This window comes from Impatiens glandulifera, chromosome 1 (assembly GCF_907164915.1).
Source record: "Impatiens glandulifera chromosome 1, dImpGla2.1, whole genome shotgun sequence".
NCBI lineage: Eukaryota > Viridiplantae > Streptophyta > Magnoliopsida > Ericales > Balsaminaceae > Impatiens > Impatiens glandulifera.
Window position 1 is genome coordinate 28220217 of NC_061862.1, and position 5935 is coordinate 28226151.

Genomic DNA, 5935 nt, shown 5'->3' on the forward strand with positions numbered 1-5935 from the left:
TTTTAACAAACAAACCATTCTAAAATGTATTTACTTTTCTATAAAACAAAAGTATTTTAAATTAAAATATATATTTTATTTGGTTCACTATATGGATAACTATAATATTGTTTGATTTTTATTGGATTTTTAAAATAAATAAAAAAATTATAAAATAAAATATTTGAGTTTTTAGTAGGTTGAATTATTATAATGTTTTTTATATTTAATAAAAATAAAATAAAAATATTTTAATCATTAATGGAGTAAAAAGAAAAATATAAATAACCAGCAAAAATTATTAATAACACCGCATGAGACTAAATGGTTACACAATTTAACCATTTTTCTTTAAAAAAAAAAACACAGGTGTTTTAAATGTGTGTTTTTTTAATAAAGGATGTTTTCAATTTAAAAAAACATACTATTTTATTTGGTTTGAGATTATATTTACACTAAAATTATTTATTTAAAATATTATTATTTTTAATTAGGGGTGGGTGGTACGGTATACCTTAATATTTTATCCATACCTTATACCTTATCGAAAATTTCGGTATGCAAAAATGCATACATTTACCTTACCTTGATTTCGGTATACCTTGATTTTGATATATCTTAATTTCGGTATAAAAAAAATTCATACATTACCTTACATTGATTTTGGTATACCTTAATTTCGGTACGGTATCAATATTATATCTTTAATACCTAAAAAAACATATTAATTTTAAAAAAATCAATCTCGGTAGAGTAGAGATGGCATATATTGAATAATATTTCAGTATAATTATATTTTGATATTATTTAAAAATTATATTTCCATAATTAAATTAATATTAAATATATTTAATTATTTCCTTTTATATATATATATATATATATATATATATATATTATATTTTAACTTATTAATACTATTTCGGTATTTCGGTATATCACGATATACCAAAAATTTAAAAATCTAATACCTTTACATTTCCAATAATTTCGGTATCGGTATCATACCTTACATTTTTTTCAATATACCTTAAAAATTGGTATTTTCGATATATTACGGTACGGTATTTTCGATATACCTTTAATATCGGTAATTTTTCCCACCCCTATTTTTAATAATATATATATTTTTAAAAATATATATATATATATATATATATATATATATATATAAACTAAATTTGATTTATTACAAACAAACACTTAACCATATACCTAGGGCTATAAAATTATTATTATTATCGCTATATCGAAAATACCGTACATTAGAATATTAAAAATATCAACTTTTTTGATATACCGAAAAAAATGTAAATTATGGTATCAATACCGAAATTATTGGTACGATAAATGTACGAGATTTTCAAAATTTTGGTATATTCGGTATATATCGAAATAATATTTATAAATTAAATATATATATATATAATATTTATAAGAAAATAAATAGTGACTAATGAAATTATAAATAATTATACTTTATTTTTTTAATAAATTATAAATAATTATACTTTGATTTTTATTTCATAAATTAGATTCATATGGACATTATAAAATTTTCAACATTCATTCTTTTATCAACTAATTTTAATAAATTTATTTTCTTGTTCAAACATATTAAGGCTTAATTTTCAAATTATCTATTACGTCGCAATTCAGATCTTCTGCTACCGATTCCTGTGTTCCCCTGTTGCGGACCAATCAAATTGCAGCATTATTATTATAATAATAAATCAATCTAGGTAGGAGACGGAGGGAGGGAGAATCCGAAATCCGGGTTTCATTCCGGGTTCACACCAGACGCTGTTAACGGCAACGCCAATTAACGCCAGGAAATAATATAATATTCATATGAAACCCGGATAAGATATCTTCGCTCCGGGCACCATGTCAGAGGGAAGGGTGAGAAGCGAAGGGAGCGAAGATTTCCACGCCCAGGAGCCCTGACCCTCATGTAAACCCCCCATACCCACCCATGAGAAGACCGCTTGCTTTTCATGTAAATACACTTACCCGTCTATGTAAAGACCAAAATTACAGGGATTTTATATTTCCGTTTATTAAATATTAATTCAATTTATTAAAAATGATATGCAGCGAACTAATATTCGCTTCAATTAATTCATTCTATTTTTTTTTATTAATTTTTTTTGCGGGGAGACGCTCTGGAGCGAAGACTTATTCGCTTCAATTAATTTTAATAAAAACCTCATGTAAACCTCCCAACCCACCCATGAGAAGACCGATTGCCTGCCATGTAAAGACACTTACCCGTGTATGTAAAGACCAAAATTAACATTATTTTTATATTTTCATTCTTTAAATATTAATTCAATTTATTAAAAATAACATGAAGCAACCAAACAAATCTTCACTTCAATTACTTGAAATTTATTTTTTATTTTTTTATAATAATTTTTTTTACGAGGAGACGAATGAAAGCGAAGAAATCTTCGCTTGAATTAATTTTAACCTGACCTGCATGTAAACCCCCCATCCCACCAATGAGAAGACCGCTTGCCTGTCATGTAAATACACTTACCCTTGTATGTAAAGACCAAAATTAACATGAATTTTATATTTCTATTTATTAAATATTAATTCAATTTATTAAAAATGACATGCAGCGAATAAATCTTCGCTCAAATTACTTGAATTTTTTTTTTTTTTTTATTTAATTTTTTTTACGAGGAGACGATTGAAAGCGAATACTTATTCGCTTCAATTAATTAATTTTCATAGAGAATACCCCTTCGCCCAGATTCAATGGAATGAATAGACGCTTTGTGAGAGAATATTTGTTCGCCTAGACCATGTTCCATATAAAATGGAATGAATAGTCGCTTTTCGAGAGAACACTTATTCACCCCTAGTCCAGGTGTCATGTGAAATGGAATGAATAGTCGCTTTTCGAGAGAAGACTTGTTCGCCCAGGTTTCATTAATATATATACACCCTAATATTTTATAATCATTTCCGCCAGATTCATCTCTCTCTCTTCAAGCCCGCCTCCTCTCACGGCGATTCGCATCCGTCTCCCCGCCGACCAGACCAGAAGCAACATCTTCACTTTTCCACAATGGTACGTACTCCTAAATAGTAAACTTTTCATATTTAGGATTATGAAACCACTAAACCCTAGATAATGTTATGGAATGTCGTTCTCTCGTTAATCTGTAGGAAACCCTACTCTCAAAATGTCACGTTGAATGAAAATCCATCTTATTTAGGAAAACTTACATAGTGTTAGGGTTTAGGATATTATTTCCACGAAACCATAGTAAATAGTAACAAAGACTGTTTTTTTTCATGCATGTGCAGGCAACCGCAAATGCATCCGTCCAAAACTTTGGCAAAGACTGGATTTTATGCCCAAATCAATTAACAAGTGAAGATATAGTACTATTCTTGACATATATCCCTTTTTTTCCATATTGTTTAAGTTTTCATCCTGTTTATCTGAAATATTTATGATTTTTCTTAAACAGCACTTGATGCAACAATATGCTAACACATGTGGTGCCACGGTGACAATGAGGTGGCGAGACGATGTGACCCACGTCATAGCATCCACCGATGCTAATGGTGGATGTGGTCGCACTATCAAAGTATTGAAGGCAATATTGAATGGGAGTTGGGTCCTTACCATTGATTGTGAGGCTCTGTTATTCTTAACTGTTAACACAAATAGTCATTTTCACATATATGAAACTAAAAATACCAATTGCTTTTGTACAGGGATAAAATCATCAATCAGATCTAAATGTTACGTGGACGAGGAACCGTACGAGGTGCAGCGAGATAATCATGGGACTGTGGGTGGTCCAAGAGCTGGCAGAATGCGGTATTTGAACAATGTAAGTTTTGTCTTATTCTTACTCCTCCTCCATATGATATTCAATTCTCCATGATTACTAAAAATGTTTTGTATTTTCTTTCAGCTGCCGAAACTGTTCGACAATTACACCTTTATATTTGCAGGGGAATTCATCCCAGCTTACAAACAGGATCTTATGGGGTTTGTAATTGCTGGAGGAGGTACAACTAAAGAAATGGAGAATCCATTTGTTGAGCCTGAGGACGACAAAACTATAGTTGTATACGACAAGTCTCGGCACGATGTTAATGAACTTGTTTAGGTATTTGAGACAGTGAATCCTTTGACGACATATTTGGATGTATTTGGTGTTCCTCACACAAGCTTGCTTGAATCCATTGCTGTTTGTGATTTGCAGCCTTTGTTGTTGTAATAGACATGTGTTGGTTTTGTTACTGAATATTTGAATATTTGACATTCTTGAATTTGGTAATGTTATTTTTGATTTCAGATTTCTCTTTTTTTGTTCTTAGAATTATATTTTTTTAAACAACAGCATTATATTAAACGAAATCTTGAAACATGAAATAATGTATAACTTAAATTTTTATTCATTTATTAATACATAGCAATCTATGTAACTTAAGCGCCCATAATGTGATAAATATAATTATATATGTTTTAAAACAATTGTCAAAATAATATTTTTAAAACAATTGTCAAAATAAGATTGTGAAGCAATCTTTGCTTTCTGATTGATTAATATTAATTCATAATAATTTTATTCATTTAATTATTAAACTGAAATATTTTTTTTATCAAGTCACCTCACCGCCACCTAACACCCCACCTTTTCATTAAATGCTGCATGGCAGCAAGCCATACTGCTAAGCTAGACAAAGTTTGTACTATTTTCTCTCTCACCTGTACGAGAAGCAGTCGACCATTTCTTCGCCGGAGTGATACTCCATTGTCTACCATCGACCTCTCCTTCGCCGGAGAGTTCATTATAATATCAATCCATCTTCCTAAATTCAAATGGTATGTTTTTGAATGTCATCTACCTTCTATACTTTTCATCACAACGTTTTTTATGTTTTTTGAATACTGGACATGAAATGTTGTGTTATTGTTGATTATCAGGAAGGAATACACATGAGCGAGAATGATATGAACGAGAATGATATTAATGATTTAAGGTATATTGCTTAACTTATCTATTTTTTTTCGTTCATATGTAAGCGAAGAGATCTTCGCTTATAGGATTTTTGATAATAGCTTATAAAGCGAAACTCTCTTCGCCTAATATTACAATGTGATTAATGTTGAAGTGAAGCGCTCTTCGCTTATATTGCCTTCATTTTACAATCATCTACAAGTTTTGGTTAGTTGAAGATTTATTTTCCACGTGTTCTCAAATTGAACAGCGAATCTGCTAGTTGTCGTCGACAATTGAATTTCGATGAAAACGGCCAACCTTTGGAGGACATCGAAGCCAACTTAATTCCACATTTAGGTAGGGAATTTGAGAGTGAAGAAGAAGGCTACGTATTCTACTTAGCATACGCTAAACTAATAGGATTTGGTATAAGGCGCAGTTCAAAACATATTAACAACGATGGTAAAATACTGGATAGAGTTTTTTGTTGTAGTGCACAGGGCGAACGGGTAAAAGACAAATGTGATGTCTATGTCAGACGTAGCCGTTCTTTGACGAGGTTCGGTTGTGAAGCGAAATTGAGGATAAAGAGGGCAGATAATGGAAAGTTCCAAGTGGTAAATTTTATTAGTGAGCATTGTCACCCTCTTGCATGTCCAAAGAAAACTCACCTGTATAGATGCCATAGGAATATTTCTACTGTTGCAGGCTTACATATCGAGATGGCCACTAACGTGGGAATTCCTCCTAAGGCATCACATGCTCTAATGTCTAAACAAATCGGTGGAATGGAGAATCTAGGTTTTCTTCCTGAGGATTACAAAAATTATATGCGAACGAAAAGAACCAAAGACTGTAATTTTGGGGAAATAGGGGGTGTATTAGAGTATTTGCAGAAAAAACAATCAAATGATCCTGGTTTTTATAATGCTTTTCAACTTGATGCGGACGATTTGATAACGAATATTTTTTTGTGTGAT